Source organism: Amphiprion ocellaris, chromosome 20 (assembly GCF_022539595.1).
Source record: "Amphiprion ocellaris isolate individual 3 ecotype Okinawa chromosome 20, ASM2253959v1, whole genome shotgun sequence".
In the NCBI taxonomy this organism is placed as follows: domain Eukaryota; kingdom Metazoa; phylum Chordata; class Actinopteri; family Pomacentridae; genus Amphiprion; species Amphiprion ocellaris.
The window spans coordinates 13,851,884-13,872,350 of NC_072785.1; the positions used below are offsets into that span (position 1 = coordinate 13,851,884).

General features: G+C 39.9%; 1 protein-coding gene and 1 long non-coding RNA gene across 5 annotated transcripts in view; one reads left to right on the plus strand and one right to left on the minus strand.

The window, feature by feature from the left end:
• Positions 1–575: 575 nt before the first annotated feature.
• On the minus strand, positions 576–8,955 carry LOC129347765 (uncharacterized). Of its 4 annotated transcripts, none has more exons than XR_008600016.1 (5): positions 8,668–8,933; positions 6,025–6,368; positions 4,480–4,580; positions 857–2,674; positions 576–793 (listed from the first exon to the last, which is right to left on the minus strand). It is a non-coding gene; the product is annotated as an uncharacterized LOC129347765 (long non-coding RNA). The 4 variants fall into 4 exon arrangements; XR_008600015.1 differs by having other exon boundaries at positions 576–752; positions 8,668–8,932; XR_008600017.1 differs by having other exon boundaries at positions 576–2,674; positions 8,779–8,955.
• The window catches only part of rnf144aa (ring finger protein 144aa), a 45,955-nt gene continuing 31,849 nt past the window's right edge, over positions 6,362–20,467 (plus strand). Inside the window, exon 1 of the mRNA XM_055005924.1 lies at positions 6,362–6,722. The gene's annotated coding sequence lies outside the window, so the exon portion shown is untranslated. The remainder of the gene's footprint in view (positions 6,723–20,467) is intronic.

Sequence of the window (20,467 nt, forward strand, 5' to 3'; positions counted from 1 at the left end):
CCTAAAAGGATTGTTTAAAGGAATATTTAAACGATTATTTTCATTATTTAATAATCTGTCATTAGTCAGAACCCTGGGAAACTTATTTTCATCAGTTTTTTTAGTGGAAGTCACAAATAAAGGACCTCTTTGTTTTTACCAGCGTTACTGAGTCCAAAGCTGCTGTTTCAACACAGAACGTTCACATGCATCCACAAACCTCTCAGCACTCAAACACCCACAGACAGGAGGCCGGCTGGACCGAGGCTCGGCGGCGTCCTCAGACCCACGAGTCGGGGAGTCGGTGAACTTGTTGGTCTGGTTTGAAGGCCACCGTGTGGTCCAGTAGAAGTCCACGTAGTCGGTGTTGGCTTTGAACCGTAGCGACTGGCCGCCATCAGGTGGACCGGCTCGTCCTCGTAGGACTCCTCCTGTAGCCTTGAGGGGACCACAGGAACAGTCAGTAGCTGTTGGAGTTCTTCCTGTCAGGCTCGTCGTAGAACAGCTCTGAAGAATCTTGTACTTGTCTTATCTGGAACAATCTAACAGCCTAAACTGTTAACAGCGATGTAAAGAAGCAAACACACAGGCATAGATTAGGACTCAAACTAGATTTATTTTAGAAAACAAATCAGCTTAGAGGCATTTGTTCACACATGTGGCTCAATAGGAGGCCGTCCAATCAGATTTGAGGTCTTCACTCTGTAGGTTGTTTGTTCAGTGAGACTCTTGGACCTCCATCAGCTGACATGGATGTTTGATGGTCTTCCTCTCTAGCACCAGATGATTCATCCATGAATTCAGCAGCTACAGGCTGAAATGAAGCTCATGCTGCCATTATTGAATTCCTGTTCTAGATCAAATGTTCAGAGCTCACCTTGAATGCATGTCGTCTGCTGTCTGATAGTTTTTCTCATTGTAGCTTTCAATAAAGTCTTTTCCTCATGTCAGGATGTGGTGAGACTCTTTCTCAGTCTCTGCAGACGTCCCTCATGGTGCATCTCCAGAGAAGAAACAGAAAAACTGGTCACTGTTTCAGCATCAAACGCTCTCCAGCACTGAGAGTGTTTCAGGAATTAATTCATTGTTGTGAAGTATGAAGGAGCAGAAACTTTACAGCTGCCAAAGATATGAGCTCCAATTCTGGATGTTTTAGGAAATGAAGTTCATCAAATGAACACTTGCTTTTTGCTGATAACTCTCATTAAATTACTGAAGAAATCTCACATAAAAACCTGTAAACTCTCAGGCAGCTTTTGTTAAAGTTTGTCTAGAACTCTATCATCATGTTCTGGAACCAGGACTCTGCAGAAGTTCCTTCAAACAGATACTTGTGTGTTTCTATTTAAGGCCTCAGGTTTGAACGTACAGCAGAGGATTAGAAAGGAGTGATTTTAATATTTAAATCAGTCCAGTAAATGTTTGGCGTGAAAATTAAGATTTTGATTTAGATAGATTTGTGTCAAATAATATTGTAGTTTCACTTAAATATATCCAAATTAGTTCAGTGTATTTACGTTTTATAGAATATTTAATTTCTTAATCTCAATACTGTAGGGTCTGACCCTAAATATTATAATAATGATGTCAATTTAAATAATATTTTAGTGCAGAGTCATAAACTTTAATCAGCTAAACTTACATAATATCACTGTACAATCTTAACCTGAACATTTATATTACTGAGGTAAATTTACATAAATCATGATATTCTAGAGTCTTAACTGGAATATTTCTAACATTAATCTTTTTGTATTGTGCTGATAAACAAGAATAACCCAACTTTCAGATAATATTTGTTGTCTGTGATTGAGAATAAATTCCTCCACATTCTGGAACTGGACTGCATTTCCCAAAATGGAAACATGGACAGAATTTAACACTCATGTATCCATGGCAACGCAAAAGTTTCTGCTTCTTACCAAAGTTCACAACACAAGTAAAGATTTTAATGTAAAACTTCAGGGATGACTGCTAACCGTAAGTATTCTGATCAATACTTCATGATCAATATCAGGACAGATGTTACAACTCCAGCTGTTGCATTAGACTGCAGTTATTCACAGAGAAATTAAAACATCACATTCCTCATAAAAACTAGATGGGACTTTTATTAAATAAAGTGTTGGTGAATAAACAGTGTAAAAAGTGCAAAGCAGCTCCATTAAATCAGGAGATGTGAGACTTCCACAGCATGGATCACCATCTGCTGTGTTGATTCATAGCTGAATGTCAGAATGAACTGAGATAGAAAAGCTGCTTTGAGCTGCAACATTACGGTCTGACAATCCAACACCATCACAGTTTTCATCTGGTTGTTTTGCTCCAACATGCTGTAAAGTTCAGTTTTTACCTGAATCAATACAGAGATTCTATTTTCAACTAAGACTGGAATAAAAATTAGAATGTTATGAGGTTATTAATGCAACTAAATCCTTTCAGATGGAAGGATTTACTTCTAAGTTCTAATTCAAGTTTCAGTTGGAGCACATTTCATTCACAAAGAAAAACAGCGATACCTTCATAGCAACATTTAATAAACCTAAAGCTTCCCTGTTGGCTCATTGGTGGAGTTTGTTACTGAGCATCTGAACCTTAAATCCAGTGAGACGACCATCTTCAGTCGAGGCCAGTCAGAGAACTTCAAGACCTTCCATTGGCTGGACCAGATGTGGCATCATCTCCCTCTGAACATCTGGATGACAGGAGAAAAGACAAATCAGACACAGCTCACAGAAAAACAATTTATTCACTTTCATCATTTTATAAAAGTAGCATGAACTTTATTAAAACTTGACATCAGTAATGAAAGTAAATGTTTTTAATCTCGTGTTGAAGCTCAATTTGAAGTCAATTTTAATGACAGTTTATCCTGAGAGGAGTGAGAATGGAGCTTTTCTTTCCTTTTTAGAATATTCCCTCAAAATATTCTGTTTATTATTGGCTTTAGAAGCATTTTTCTTTACTTATTTATTTTTAGATACCTCAGACTGATACACTTTGCTGGTTTGCAGATAATTTCATGTACAAATGACAATAAAGATCTTCTATTATAACATATTGCTAAAACAAGAAATGCAAACCTTCTCAACCATCTCTCAATCTGCAAAATTCCAACTGCGACAAAGAATTATCTGATGTAGTTATTATTATAATCTTTACTGAACCAGCCCTGGAATTAATAAAAATCTGTATATGGTTATGATTTTCTCTGATGGGACCACTATGGAAGCCGTAGTAATTATTAACTATCCTTTGAAGGGAAAGTTTAGGTCTTCTTCAGGTGTATAAAAAAATGCTCTCCCTTAGAAGAAAAAAACTGCATACAATAAAGTAAATCTCTTCTGCACTGCACACATACTACACTTTTGTATAACTCTGGATGTCAGAGTAAAGGCAGACAGATCCACCGATCAGCCACAACATTCTGACCACTGACAGCTGAAGAGCACAACATCCATCATCTTGTTCTGATGCAACGTTCTGCTGGGAAACCTTGAAATTCATGTGGATGTTTGACATATACCACCACCTAAACACTGCAGGACAAACAACCCCCTAGTCTCCATGGCAACAGCAGTCCTTGATGCCAGCTGCCACCCTCAGCAGGACAAATTAAACTGCTCAGGAGTGGTCTGAGGAACACGACAGAGCTAAGCTGTTCACTTGGGTTCCACACTCCCCACATCCAGATCTGATTGAGCATCTGTGGGATGGTCCAGGATCAGTCTGGTCTAGGTAGGACCCACCCTGCAACCCACAGGACCCACAGAATCCACAGGACATCCCCAGAGGTTCTGATGAACCACTGGGTCAGAGGAGTTTTAGCAGCATAAATGGACCAACACAGTATTAGTCAGGTGGTCAGAATGTTATAGTGTTATATTGTCATGCTGATTATCTGATCAGTAAATGTTACCATCAATTATAACGTCCACATTGATCAGGAAAAAAAACAAAAAAAACTGTTCATTCAGAAACTGTGGGGTTAAACCTAAAAACACAGACCTCAACAGCAGTTTGTTTCAAAGCAGAACACCAGCCGGTTTTCACTAAAGAAGCTTTCAGAGCAACAATTAAATGAGTTTTGTTCTCATTAAGTTCACAGAGTCAGCCAAAATAATGTATACATACATCAGGAAAAGAAAAACTTTTATAATATTTCATTTGTATAAGTACTTCTATACATATAGATACCTCTTTCAAAGTTTGATCAAATCACGATAACTCTGTGTCCTGTTGTACGATGTTTTCCCAACAGATGGCGCTACCCACAGAAATGTCTGGAAGCCAGTGGCCACCACTTTGAGCACCTCTTGTAATTGTAGAGGCCAAAGATAATTTTTATTAGTCTCGTGATGTCTGAATAAATTTGGTATTGAAATATTTATGCAAGTTTTTCTTTTCCTGATGTGTGTAAACATTATTTTGAATGACTCTGTATAATAGGTGTCTGACAGGTCACCAGTCAACAGCTATTTATAATAATGACAAACATACCTGCATTCTACAGGAGTGATTTTCTTCATGTGCAGGTAAAGATGTGTGAGGAGCTTAGAGATGACAGGAGCAGGAGTCATCCTCACTAATTCAGCTTCCACCTAGAAACAGAAAGACCACAAACAAACACACTGATACACTCTCAAACGTTCAACCTCACAGCTTCAAAATATGTGTTTAGGAAGTGTTGTTTCTAAATTCTGCTGAAAGCATTGACAGACATTCTCTTACAAGGTTGTGTAAAAAGCAGCCTGTCCTCTGAGCTACTGAGAAATCTTTCTGAACAAAGTTTCTACGTGTAAATCAGCTCAACAAAAACTAAAGCCTCAGTCAGAGAAAACAGGTATCGCAAATTATAAACAACTCTTACTGTTAACTCAGACTTTCTGCTTCAACCTCACATAAAAAGGGGAGTTTAACTCATCAGGTGACTGACAATGAACGGCTCGTGCAGTTCTAGATCCAAAAGTAGGATGTTTCATCTCATGTTTTACTACAAATACATGCAATAATAAATAAATACAATGACTGGTTCTTAGTTTATTCACTATTAATGTCACTTTATATATTGGATTGAACTTGAGCAGTGGAAGAGAGAAGGAATTTAATGAAATTATGGAGATTCAGAGAGGTAATGTTACGCAATGTTAAGGACGGTTTAATTCAAACCAGCTGAATGTTAAACTTCAGTGCAGCTCAACGGCTTTCAGTTAACCCTAAAGTAAAATAACTTTTTAAAAGCTAAAATACACAGCAGAAAAATACAGGTTGAGAAGTTCATTCTATAATGACGGACAGCTGCGGCAGCAACTAACACAGGTGTTCAGCGGTAAGTTAGCCACCTGTGTTGATTAGCCCGCTATCTAACTTAGCCGCTTAGCTAGCTAACGCGTCTGGACCAACTGCTCAAACACGACAAAACACAACTCTTCACAAGTCGCTGACTTAACGTACAACAAAACAACGCTACTGGTTAGAAGTATTTATCTTCTTACCGTGTTTTACTACAAAAAAAAAAAAAAACAAGGTCAAAGGCAGCCAGAGATGCTACCCAACGGTCCACCATAGACATAAAGACTAGATACGCTAGCACGCTGTATTCTATATATATCTATGGTCTTACCAACCACTGCTCTCTGGCTCCGCCCTCTGAGACCCTTGTCGTTTGGCTCCACAGTTGCTGATGACCACTTCCGGTCTCAGAAAATGAAAAAACGGACCTTTTTTCGTTTCTGTCTCTTACTGATTTAATATTTTTGTTATTCTAAATATACAATGAGAATCAAAGCATTTTTAAAATTTCGTATATCCCTTTTCGATCATGAAAAGGAAAAACGCCTTGTATTTCAATTTTATTTTTTGTATTCTCAAACGAAAATCAAATAACCACTCGTTTTTTGTTTTTCAATACCCGTTTCAGAACGGAAAATCCAATTGCCAAAATATACACAGATCATTTATTCATAGTTTTGTTTATTTTTTCTTTTAATGATTATTTTATATTTATTTATGTATTTGTTTTTGAAATAGATGCTGTAATTTGACCTGATCCTTGTAGAAAGGGTGTCTTCACTGTGCTGCCCGCACGGGGGCGCTCTCCCCCGTGTAAAGCCGGTCGGTGTGGATCTCTCCATTGAGGGGCAGCGTAGGACAGCAGAAGGGAAGGGAAGCCTCCTCTCAGACTAATGGCGTCCCTCCAGCGCGAAGCAGCTGATTTCCTACCGAGCTCGGCAGCAGGAGCAGCGGAGAGGTAAACACACCGCCCCCGGATTTCTTTGCAACCAGATAGTCTCTCGGCGTTTTTGTTGCGGGATCTGCGCTGCAGACTGACGGCTGGACGTTGCGCAGCGCTCCGTAACCGAGATCAGACCGCTGTACAAACAATCCTCCTGTCAGGCACAACAACACAGAGCAAAGAGTCAGCTGCAGCTTGAGCTTCCCGCTGCTCTGCTTATTTATCTCCGCTGTTTGTTTGAATTTTTTTTTTTTTTATTATTGTCGTCGATGGTTTGTGCTTCACCAGGGCCCGGACTCAAGCGCTGTAGGCGACAGTAGCGGGTCAAATGTTTCCACCCTGACGTTTCAGGGATACATAATGAATATGGGCATCACCCCTTCAGAGATATCTTCCTCCTCCTCTGCCTGACTGGTCGGCCGCCTCTTCGGTAATCTAATTCAGGAGATCATCTTTTCAACCCATCCTGAGGTTACACCATCAAGACGGCGTTATCTCAGAAAGCCAGGTAAGGTTTTGTGCTTAAGATTCTTTCTAACACAATGGAAGCTTAGAATTTGTCTCCAATAGCGCATCTTTACTTTATTCTCTTCTTCTTTATTATTACTGCAAGATACTGCTTGGCTCACAGTCAGGTGTGACTTCTTAAGTCTGATTCAACTCTACCAGTCTGTTTTAGAGGAGTTAATAGTTGACAAAGCTGTGGCTGCAGGTAGCTTCTTCAAAAACACCATTTTTGTCCCCACACTGGCTGCATTAGGATCAGAGTTATTGCAGTTGTTGTTTCCCCCCCAAACAGCCTCCTTGTACAACAGCTGCAGAGTGTTGCATCTGAGCTCCAGTGGATGGCTTCGCTGAGCTCCCGAAAGGTCACTCAGTGCCCCGCTATTTCCATTTTAAGCAGCAGGTCCCCCTCAGGGCACAGTCAGATCATGGGCAGAGCTATGAAACCAGACTAATAGACAAACAGAGGATTCCTGCAGTCAGAACTGGCCAAAAGCTCTGAGCTTCCTGTGTGAATCCATTCCTAATGTCTGCGCTACCTGTACATGGTGTCCTGTGGTGACTCAGAGTGACAGTCTGAGATGTGTTTTCAGCCAAGGAGGCCAAAAATATTGCCAACTAAAGATGTCAGCATGCTCTGAGAAATAGTTGCACTGCGATTTGTGTCTTGAAGCAGCTTTGTGAAGTACATACGGATGCGTGTGAGAGATCCGTCCTGCCATACACAGGCTTTTAAGATGCCGCTCATCTATTGATTTTTACTCCAATTTCATGCTTCTAGCCATATTACAGGAGCTACATGTTGAAACACACACATAAACACACCGTTAGGGATTTCACTCGGACAGACACAAAGCAGTTTTTTCCCCATTTTTCTCAAAAAAAAAACCAAAACAAAAAAAAAAACAAAACAAAAAAACTCGCTCCCATGAGAGAATAAGTGCATCAAGCTACTACTCCTTTCTGCTGCTCAAAACAAGGGACAGACAGTCTATAACACACTCCTCAGAATGACCTGCGGCAGTCGGCCTGGTCCCACAGGAAAGTGGGGATGAGTTTACTTAAGGGTGAGAAGGAATGGGGTTATGATGCACAGAAGTCAGAGTGCTGGCAAAGTCCACACACAGCCAAAAATACACACCCATGAATGCACACAGAAATGTACATATGTGTGTGTGTGTGGTTTCTTTATATAGACACGGAGAGGTTATGATTGTTTTGGATGTTGGATTCACACAGCACAGGCCGTCTCTCAGTAAGGACTTGGTGTTTATCTAAGCTTCTCAGGGGTCTGTCTGACCTTGGCATGGCTATGTTTTTGAAAAAAAAAATCACTGCTGCGTGTTTTTCTGGAAGATCTCTGTGGAATGTGTTAGTGTGATGTTGATAATGAGGCACTTTTGTAGAGCTAACCTAACATTCTGACTGTTCAGGAAAATTTGCCACAGGCTTTGTTTTACATTGACTCAGCTTTAGGCTGGGCGTTTATGCAAGTTGTGTATGAACTGTAAAGTGTACCTTACAAAGCACCTCACAGATTTGTTCTGTGGGTTGATGACAGATTACTAGTAGGACTGCATCATATTGGAAAATATTTACATCGGATTTTCTTAATCGTGACTTGAGAAAAGCCTTTGGAAACGTTTCTCATATGGTGCAACACTGGCAAAGGCATCCAAAGATGTTTTTTTTTTTTTTGCTTTGGATAGAATTCAGATCTGGCTGATTTTGCAGGGGAGTGTATCTGTGTAGAAAGAAACTTGCTTCAGAATAAGATGAAAAATGACTTTTTAATGTGAAGACCTTTCTGAGTCTGAATCATTTGGAGCCTTTCTCAAAATAGTTTGGTGCTTTGGAAGGTATTCAGATTAGGCTAGGGTGACCAGATCTCAATAAGCCAATTGTGGGACAAAGAGCATATTTGTGTGGGACAATGTGGGACACCTTACCAAAGCTGAGAGGGGGGTCTCGCATGTACTGTGTCGCTTCACGTCGTTCTCCCCACCGTGTGAAACGGAAAACGAACTCTGGCAAACCACAGAAAACTCTCTGAGAATCACCTTGCACCGGCTTCACCCAGTGATATGTAGTTTCCCAGTCTTTGTTGAAGCTGCATCTCCTCTTCTTTGCTGTACTTTCCATTATCTCCGCCAAAATCCATAGTTTAGCGTTTGTGTCTCCTTTGCGGTGTGTCGCGAGCGGTCGCGACTGGCACAATTTACGGCAACTGACAACAAGGTGTGGCAGCAAGACACTGACAGGTTAATCTGGTCGTGATCGCACATTTGCGCTGTTTGACTAACATAGAAAAAAGGCAGATAAAAAGCAAAACTCCTAGCATCTGTCCTTTAGAGTTTTAACTGACTAAGAAGAACAATTTAGAGTAAAGTCTTGTTTTTTTTTTTTTCTTTTTGTCTTTTATTTCATGTATTACTGATATGCTGGGTGATACTATGGATTGTACAGGATAGGCAAAATAAGCCTTGGCTTCTGCCTATTCCTTGTTTCGGTTACAGAACTTCTAAAAAAAGGGTGGGGGGGAGGAAAAGAAGAAAGAGGCAGGAAAAGGAAGAAGAAAAGAAAAAATATATATTATTGTATATATATATATATATATATATATATATATATATATATATATATATATATATATATATATTGTTTGATTATTTTTGTTTTTTGTTCTGTTTGTTTTTTTGTCTTTTTTTCCTTTCTTTTTCATCCTCTTTCTTTTTGTGGGGGGGGAGAGAAGGGGAAGGAAAGAAAAAAAGCGTCTTGCAAGAATGTATATTTTTTTGAACGCACAAAATGAAATTATTGTACTATAATCTTGTAACCTAAATAAAGCCATTCATTCATTCATTCAACTTTTGAAAATTATAGCTGCCAATCAAAATGCAGGACAGCGTCTCAATGGGTGGGACATGGAAAAAGGGATGATAATGCTGTGCAGTTCCGCACAAAGCGGGACACTTGGTCACCCTAGATTAGGCTTTTCACTTGTCATACAGAACTTTGTGACGATCATTTCAATGGCCAAACAAATCAGTTGGGTTGCTTCATGTAGCGGCAACAATTGCAAGACAGTGCCAACATAATGCTTTTTTTTTGGAAAGCATCCTTTCTTTAGCAGAATTATTTGCACTGAACTGTATAAGGCTGCACAACTGTGGCCAAAATTTCAATCATAACTATTTTGATCATTATTGAGATCACAATTAGCCTATTTTCCCCAGTTATTCATAGATTTTAGAGACAAAATACTTTTCATTCCGCTTTCACATTTAAATAAATGCAGAGCTGCTTTCATTTCCATATTGTGCTACATTGGTACTAATGTACAAATCTTTGCATCAAAATAAGACTTACAAAAAGGTTCTTCTTCACCTGAATTCAGAGCATCTCCAAGAGGTTAAATATAAATAGAATTGTACCCAAAATGCCTCACTTGAAGCCTACAGTAGACGCTAGCTAGCTAGAACTAGCTTGTCAGCTGTGCACAGAGAAGTCTCTAGTCTCCACTCAGTTCCTGCAATGCAACAGCTGTGACCAAAAATTACTTCAAAAAGAGTGAAATAAGACATTCTAATATCAGATTTTACTCAAGCTGAAACCAAGTGATTTTATATACATGGACTCTTCTCTAGGAATAGAGGTTTCTATGAGCAGAACACCATTTTAAGCATCAATGTCACAGTCTGTCATGTTCATTTAATTGTGGGAAGCCAAAATCTTAATCATTATTATTATTCCATTAATGGTGCATCCCTACAACTGATCTAGTGTTTCTTTCTTGCAAGCAAAACATCCTTTTCAGTGTATCTCTCCTGTTTCTTGTTCATCTTGCTCATGTGGAGGCTGCATGTCAAAGTGTCTTGAGAATAAAGGAAACAAAAACTCAGTGTATTCAAGAGCCCTTAAATCAGCATACATCCTGTTCTATCAGACACACTTCACTTGTAGGTTCGTCATGGAAAATGAAAACTGTACCTGTTTTTGATCAACACAATCCTTCCTGCAGCCAAAATAGTGCTATACACTGACGTTGTGTTTCTTTTTACTGCCAAATATTTCTTTTCAGTTATTCTGTGCTGTTCCTTACTCATTTTGCTGTACACTTGTGAGTCCTGCATGTCAACAAATCGATATTTTGCAGCCACAATTAATAGCACTAAGGGCAATGATTCACTGAGGTCAGGGACTGCATGGCCTGTTGAGTAAGTACTGTAAAATTTTCTGGTCCTTGATTTGTAAGGTGACACTTCTTCTGTAATCACAAATGTGTCTCTGGGGAATAAACATGGAAGGTCCTTGGTTTTCCAGACCTCAGTGGGTATGAGGCAAATATTCCTGTCCTGGAGAGACTGTTTGTCTGTGCAAGATTTATAACTCTGGTCATTTCTAGGTCACAAAGCAGCACCTAATGTTAAGGAGATTAGTCTGCCTGAGAAGGAGTTGATCTAGAAATGTGACATCCATTCAGTTTAAACACAGTTTAAAAACCAGTAATTAAAAGTCATTTACTGACAGTTGTTTGTGGGTTGTAAATCCCTGTCGGAGTGGCACCAATAAATTGAGGTAGGTCTGTATGGGTTGGCAACGCTGAAAGTAAATTTATCATGGTTAGGTAACAGGGCTTTCTAAAGGCACTTGGGTGTCTCAAATACACAGTAAATTACTGCAGTGTGCTTTTGTTAAATCACTCCTTTATTCTAGAAACATTTACACTTCTAGAGAAGAAGTCAGTTTTGTGTAATCTGATTTCAGGGGTTGTAGTCTGCCTTTGTGTTGTCAGGTCGCCAAGGATTATGCAACAGCTTAAATGCCATTTCAGCAGGCTGTTGTGAGTGTTGAGGGTGGTGCTGGTTTACAGGTGTACTGTGTGTGACGGGCCGAGGACTGAAGGGAGGCTTGTGTACATACTAAACAGTCAACACTGCCGTCAGTCGAGTCCTAAATAGCTCCTGAAAATGATGTTCATTGCTCAGAGAGCACTTTAGTTCTGTGTGTTATGGCTTGTATCCAGCCAGTTAGGATTGTGCTGGGATGAGACCGGCATTGTTACAGGGGCATTATGTGATGGCTGTGTGTGCCGTGCTTCTTCCAGGCGGCTGCTTGGCATTTTGAACCGTTCTCGCAGGCTCCATTCTGTCAGACAGGTAGGGCTTTTAAAGTGAGACACAGTTATGTAATGCACCGCAGAATCTGCTGACCGTCTGACACTTTCCAAGATTTAGCTATTCAGTAATGTGTACATTGCAGCTGGCCCTTTGGTTTGAATGAGTCTCACACAGACGAGCAGCAAATACAAGTCAGTTCTGATAGGAAAAAATGAACTCCACCTGAACATCTATGTTTGAAATAGTTGAGTTTTACACAAGCTCACTGTTATGTGTTCATCATTTTCAGGACCTTAAACAGAAAGCCATTTCCACTGCTGTGAGAAACCGATGCTATCAAATTTGATGCTTTGCAGCATGCACATACACACACATGCACACACACATATAGATATACACACACACAAACTTACTGCCTAATGAGGGCTACAGCCAAAATGTGTTTTAAAATGGCCATCACTGCAATTCTGGATCCATTTCTTGTTTGTTTGTTTGTAGGTTTTACGGACTCCGGCAGAGAGTGGCCTGAATAATGATGATGCCTCATCATTATGTGGCGATATCTCCAGCATTTACAGGAGGAAGAAAAATCAGCTTTCTAAAGTAAAGATTTTGGTCTCTGTCCCACGTTTTCGCACGACACGGGTCTCTTTCAGAAGTTGCTAATTTGGAAATGAGTCAGGAAGAAAGATTTTGTAGGAAGAGATGGTAGTTTTTTCCACCCACGGTAGTCTCAGTAGATTATAGTTCAACAACAAATCATGTTTCATGTTCATTAAAGGGGTACAATTCACACGCGAGTTTGACTGGGAATAAGCCAACCCTTTGCTCTTACTATGTCTGTCTCTATCACCGATACTTTCCACCTACTCATGAAAACAGTAAATACAACACGTTGGTGCTAGTACTCTGCTGAGAGTCATTCTCAGAAATGTTGGAAATCACGAACTGAATGTAGATGAGTCAGGAGGTAGGCCGGGAACTCGGAGTGTCGGTAGTGAGCCAAAAGCTGGTTCAACCTCGTACTCCATAAAGCATTGTCATAGGAGAAGAAAACGGATCAGCTGCACAGTGACTCCAAAGTGGGGTTTGGTTCCATTACGGCTTGGCATTCTTTCTTTCATTGGGCACATAAAAATTTTAACTTCGTGCTAGGCCTTCAGAACTGCCTGACTCAGACTTGGAACTAAAGTTGTTATCCTTAAGATCGTTGGCCTAGTTGGTTTGGTGACACCTACGGTTACTATGGTAACAGTAAATGTGGTTTAACAGTCCAGGAGCAGCTACTTTGCTGGCAGCACAATAGAAGAGCATCTGGTATTTCTGTTTGCAGCGCAGCCAAAGAAACGCTGGTGTTTTAATAAAGTATATAGTTGTCACCCGCAACTGTGCATCTAACAGTTCATTGTTGCTGCTCCTGGATGTTCCATTACACAGCTGGACAACTTCAAAAATGATCAGTTGTTGAGAAAATGCCAAAAAAACAAAACATTTGTTTTGTAGACTCTAGCCAACATATATTTGTGGTCAATTGATCATATTTAATGCGATGGCAGTAGGTTTGGTTTGCATCACCTGTAACTTTGACACTTTAAATCCAGTGCTGGAATGACAGACTGGCACTAAAACTATAACTACAAGTCATTTCTAAATGTAAATACATTGGAAAGCTATTGCAATAATGTACCGTCAATACTGTAAGATCAAAAAATTGAAGCTCTGAAACTCTGAAGATAATAACTTTCAGTGGTGTGAAACTGTTTGGATGGATTGCGCTTGACTTTTTGTGACATCACGTGTACATTTCTTAGCTGTAATTGTCCAGTCGTGTGTTTCCAAGTAGAGCTTTTAACTGAGAAGTGAGCCGCACAAAGTGTTTGATCAGTCTGCCAGTTCTTCAAGTTTGGCCTATTGTGTCAAGGCTTTTAATAGAAATAATGACACTACACCTTTGTCAAGTTATCTGAAAATAACAGAGATTACCAGTAACTCTGATAACAATTTCCTTAACTGGTTATTACTGTCTGATATTCCACTAGTATAATCCATTATGGGCAAAAGCTGACAATAAGCGTCTAACACATGGTAGCTCAACCAATACGCAAAACTTGAGCCGAGGCACACTTGATGCATTTGTAAGTCAAAATGAATGTGCTGAGTTAAAATCTGTCTAAATATGGACTATAAAGTCTTTAATAGGTTCAAGCAGCTAGTAAAACACTGCTTGTTGCACTCCCGTTTAAATGTGTTGCCATGGTGTTGTCATTTCTTTTTTTGCCTCACTCTTTTGATATGTAAAGTCACATGGAGACGTCTGCCTTTGAAGGGGTTTTGCTTTCCTCAGTTTTTGTGAGTTCACATCCTTTGAGTCTGCAAAAAAAAAAAAAAAACACCCAACAACAGGATGTCAGAGCATTTCCTATGGTAGTTTTTGGGCTTCCGTGTTCCCATTTGGCTGCAGAGGGTTTGCTTTACAAGGAGGGCAAGTGCTGGAGGGCAAGAAAGAAAGTGAGGAACAAAATGCGCTGTTGTGGTGATAGGTGTATAATGTGAGAAAAATCTGTAAAAGATGAAATGTTGCAATGTTTTCGCCAGGGATAGGCTACAGGGAGTATTGATGGTCAACTGTGTGCATGGGATCCCGGAATGACACCGAGTCGAAATACTTTTGTTTTGTCTGTATTGCCTTAACTCAGCGATTACCGAAATTGCTTGTGAATTGTTTAGCCCACTGCTGGTGAGAGTGCCACTGCACCCCACAGATTAAACTCTGAGTGCCTCTCTGTTGGAGTGGTTCTCTCTCCTCCTGTGACCATGAAAACACTATTGTCCAGCATAGTGACAGCAGTACTCACTGTGCAGCAGTCACGCTTATTATTTTGGTGCTGGCTTGTATAGTGTTGCCATCAAAGTGATCGCAGTGAAAGGATAAAACGGTTCATATTACTCCATTTAAGTGTCTCAATCAGTACTATCCAGTCACTTTGAACGGAGTGAAACTGAGGTGAAACGGCACGCACTGTTTTTTTTTTTTTTTACCACTCTCCTTGTTATGTGTTAGCTTATTGCAAATCTTACCATGACCTACTCAGTCCCTCTAGGCTTGACTTGTGTGGCAACAGTTAGTTCTGTGCAACGGCGTAGTGGATTTGTCCCATGGCAGCAAGGACTCTGTGTGATGAAGCTGATGTCGCCTGAGAATATCTGCCAGACAGACTGTTCATCAAAGTGAAGATATGCCAATCACACACTGAATGTCCAACCTCCCAGTGACATTTAGAGGAAATCAGTGGCATGTGCTAATTTGTCTGAGTGTTAACACCCTGTTCTCAAGCGATTGCAACCAATGTGGATGTCTTTATGAGGCCAGATATGTGTGTCTTTGACAGCAACAGTGCGGCCAACTTTCTCGCTATGAAAGAATAATGCTGTCCATTTCATTTCAACATTGAATTTATCAGAAAATAATTAATTCCACAAATTTACTGTGTTGCCAGTTTGGTATGGATTTTTACTACATGTGCCGAATGAGAGCTATTCTGTTGTATTTGATGACCCATTCTGTCATTATATGAAGACAAGCCATGTTGTTAGTTTAGTCATCTTAACTCATCAAGCTGGGAATAAAAACAGAGCTGCAATAGCCTTGTTTCCATGATGTATTTTTAAAGTATTGCATTAGACAAAGTTCATGGAAATGGCAAAAACTTACCCATTTTCACAAAAATGTTTTTTCATTCATTTGAAGTATTTTGGAAAAGAGTTAATATGCTTCATGGGTGATAGAACCATCTTTTATATGGATGTCCCGATTAAAGTTGTTTGCCCCAATCTGATTTGAATCAATTAATATATAGTATCTGCTGATATCCATTACCTTTATCCCAGCTAAGACACACTTCAAGTATTGTACATTAGCTGTCATACATAGCCACACCACGAGGTGGCACCTCTTACTGTTTGATATTGTAGCGACCAGGGAAGGCAGGCAGTTTTGTGTTGACAAGCCATGAGCATTGTTGGGGTTTAACTAGTAAAGGGGCACCATGACAGAGTCTTCTGTAAGGTTTAATGACCTCCTATATTGAGTCGGGATCAATGAGGACATTGTTCCTGTGTCCTAGTGACATATGTAATGTCTTCATTCGCTCATGATAAAGCGTGTCTACGCTTTAGCCAGCAATGAGGGACAATGAAAAACTGATGAATTTATATTATCAATCAATGAATTATTGATTGATATTGCTGTGCCTAATAACAAATGTATGGCAATGGATATAAACAAGGATGAGGCTTAGGTTCTTGGCAATACCATTCAATTGAAAATGGCCTTAATTAACAGACTAATAACCATTTCTGGAATAAGTTCTAGCATAGCCAACATTTATGTCACATGACTAATCAGCTGTTTCTGCTGCTTTTCACCCCAGGACGGACTGAAACTTGGCCCAAACCATCAGGGAATAACCAACTGCTTAACTTTACACCACCATGTCTGACTACTTGGTTTAACTTCCAAACAAGCTCGTGGTGATGGACGTTTCATATTTAGTCATGCATTAAAAAACATCCCAATTTTTTTCCATGTACATTTAGCGTCAGTATCAGGCAAGTAACCACAAGGCCTCTTCTTTTTGCTTCAGAAACTACCAAAAATGTGCTAAAGTGTCCAGTTAAGTCACCTTCTGTGAATACGGCCTTTATTTGTTGGTTTGCAGCTGCTGTGGGTGTGTCCTTGTTTTTGTGGACTGTGTTCATGACAAATCAATTTTATCAATCCATTCAGCTACCATTAATATACTGAAGTATTTTCTGATATTTTGGTTTGGATTGGAATTAACAAGCAGTTCTACTCTGTCTTTTTTAAAAGATAAAGTGAGAGTGAAAAAACCAACCTGGCAAAAAAAGAAACATGATAAAATGTTAAAAATAGCATGAACCATCAAAGCTGATTGAGATTCAGAAGACTATTTTTTCAAAGCTTATATTTGTTGGATTTGTTTTGGGTGGAGGTACAAAGAGAATCTGTGATGTCTTTAGTAACAAATTCAAAGTAACTTCCCATGATAAGGCAAATGAGAGAGCAGTTGTGTCAAAGCATGTTGCCAGCCAGCTGAGCAGCGTTATGGCATCAGAAAAACGTTCCCTCCTAGTTAAGCCCAAGAGTATTTTAATAAAAACATCACAACATCTACAGTGGTGAACTGAGAGTTTGCTCTTATTATCCACTGTAATCTGGTTATATTGTGCTTGTACACATAGTGACTGAATCTGTAAAGCAGTGAGCGACAACAGATTGCCAGCAGAGTCGACCCTTTGTCCAGGCTCTCTGCATCTGTCAATAGAAATAGGCTCAGTGTGGCATGCTTGTCGTCTTCGCTTAGCTTCTGATACAATAACATGAGCCAAGATGGCTTTGTTAGGGAGGCGAGCAAGCTTATTGTCACTGCTTAGATCCTTGTTTTAAACACTTGTGGAGTCATCAACATATGACATCTTTTGTCACTGTCACAAATAAGAGCATTATTTGAGCTGTTTTATCTAGTTTTATGTTTTCTTGATCGTTCTTTGTGCTGTAGAGAACCGTGTGTTGTCATTTGGTCAGAACAGTGCGGTCATGTTGTTGCCTTGGACAATAAGACTCTGTGGGCAAGAATTACCCTTGATTTTAGTCTGAATGTTTTGCTCTGTGAGTGTTGCTCACAAGTATGTCATGGAGTTGTGAGTCTCTTTCTTGTGAGATCAGCAGAGTGTGTTAAGGCCTATTCGTGCATTCATTGCGTCTGCAAAGGTACACGTGACATCACTTTCGTCATCTACTCAAATCCGCAAAGAGTGTGGCAACTGCACAAGTGCCAGGAAAACAAGCGGTGCTTAAAAAGAATGTTTGGTTTAAAGAGAAATTGTACAAGGAGGTTGTCAGCCATCCACACCATTATTATTTACCATTGACAGAGTGGTGATTGAAGTAGTCACTGCAGGACGTTGGAGGTGCTTTGATTTGTACATGTTTTGCACTGACAGAGCCCAGATATACTAAAATCTCCACAAATCCTGTGCTATATTTCACTGCCGGACTTTAGAGGTGCTTTGATTTGTGCATGCTTTCCACTGACGGAAATCAAATACAGTGAAATATCCAGAAATCCTGTGCTGTATGTCACTGCTGGACTTTGGAGGTGCGTTGATTTATACATGCTTTCCACTGACAGAGCTCAAATACAGTAAAATCTCCAGAAGCTCTGTGCTTTATCCTACCACTGTGCTTGGCACACCTCATGAATATCTACCTACACTGTGCTGCAGCCCATGCTGTAAGTAACTGCTGCTATATCCTGTAAAAATTGCTGCAAGTAAGCCAAAAGCTAAAAGTTGATGAGTGCTGCCCAACATGGAGTTCAGTAAGGCAATATTCCTCAATGTAGACTCTACAGCTTAAAGGAAAAAACACAGAGCATTTAAAATGCTACAGAATCTCATGAATATTTACACTCAGTCATTAAGTACTACCAAAGCCTCAGCTCGTTTGCCTAATGGTCCACTTAGGAGGCTTACAGAGATTTGGAAAAGTCCTTTTTTATTGCAATTTCACATGCATTCTTGTGCTTCCTCCGATCTTCAGTTTTTCCCTTTTACCCTTTCACTCTGTTTTCATCATTCTCAGTTTCGAGACAACTGATGTTTTCATCCCCATCTTCCTTCCTTCCTCTTTCTTTTTCTGTCTCGTCTCACTCAGCTGTTTTGTTCTGCTTTATTTCTCTGTTTCCTTTTAGTGCAACTTTATGGTTTCTTTGACTGGGTTGCATTAGCAGCGTGAAATCATTATCTCTGCAGTGTTTTTGCAGCAAATTGTAGTTAACCACTAGAGTTTCTTCTAGTTGCTGACACTATTGCAAATGGCTAGTGACAGAGAATACTTCACTTCTGAATTGGCCAGTCAAAATGAATACATAATTGGCTGATTGCAGTTATTTGAGCTGATCAAAATCATTTTCCATCTTCATTAGAACAATTGGCTTTCACCTGTACAAAACAGATGGACGAGCTACTGTCTGTGCTTCCTTCTATGATTTAACAACAACTGTTTGTCTCAAGGCTTAACTTAACACCAACACATCTGACTACTTGGTTTAACTTCCAATATTTGCCTGCATTTCAATGAGCGACTATTGACGTTAACTGTCAAGGATTTAGTTTCAAAGCCAAACACCATGGCTCTGCTTCTGCACATTTTGGTTTTAAGCCAAATAAAAAAGCAGAGCCTAGCAACTTGGAGAAGGCATTTTGTCAGATTTGCAGCAAAATGGTGGAGGTCAAAGACTCCAAAACCACTAATCTAAAACAAATTGTCAGAAAATGAACCAAAAAAGGCAAATCATTTGTTGCAATTATTTTTGTGATAAGTAGTCATGAACTAAATTCTCAGGATTGTAAAAGCCCTACATTGGAATTAATTCCATATTTTCCTCTTTGTCATTTGTGGGTATTTTCTTCCTTCCACTTATCATATAACCTCTGTATAGCAAAAAGTATGGATGCTGAAATGACTATAAACTTCAAGGTAGCGATATACTTCTCTGTCCTTGTTTTATAGTATCTCTGTTTTAGACATCTGTAGGACATATAGGATGATTTATAGTTGAGCACTGATTGTTTTTACATAGAAGGCCTTCATTCTCAGCTGAAGTAAGCATGTTCACATTTACAATTTCATTTCATAGAGAGTTGTAGCGGTGATTGCGAGGAGACGGATGAGACCAGGTCTGCTCGATCAAAGCGAACACATTTAGCTTTACTGGGAAAAAGAGCTTACCCAGCTGTTCTTCAGCCTGTTTATAGTTGTTATCGCTATCAACAGCTGAACTGGCAAATAAAAACACAATCCAGCCTCAGCAGACCAATCACAGGTCTTTCAGAGCATAACTTGCACTGCAGCAGAAAAATGACAAGAGACCAAGCAGACTTGAGACTACAGGTTATTTGCCCCACATGCCCAGCCACGACCGCTGTCAGCGCCTGTCTGGGCCGAACTGCAAAATGGACTTTGACTTGCTAGGCACCGTGACACACATAAACACCTACAGCTTCTCCACACCGCTCACAATGCCAAAATACATTGGGGTGATTGTATAACTCCTTCAGGCATGAAAAAAAGGCCTATCACAACTCTCAGCTTGCCTCTTAGCGTTCCCCCTCCATGTCAAGGACAGACGCCGGCTGTCCCCAACCGCTGTCTGTCAACGAGGGCATGTCACCTTTCACTTTCAGCAATTGAGCTGTCCAAAAATAACCTCTGCGTGTGTGCTCTTTGGGTTATGAATGTAGGTTAGTGAATAGATAGAGTGAAAGAATAACACACAGGTCATCCTGAGTATGTGGGTTATGGCCGTGAACAGAATGACTGTGGTGTATGATGTAAGTCGACCTATGGCCCATATAGATCCATGACCTACATTCTACTTACATTGTATGCGCTCAAAATAGACCATGGCATGATTAATCAATGTTATTTTTTCTCCTGGAAATGTTAGTAGTAACATCATGTCCTTACTGTATATTACAGTGACACATCTCAGATAGGTTTTATTTAAATACTGCGCATGTGTTATAAATCTGGAAGAGATACGCT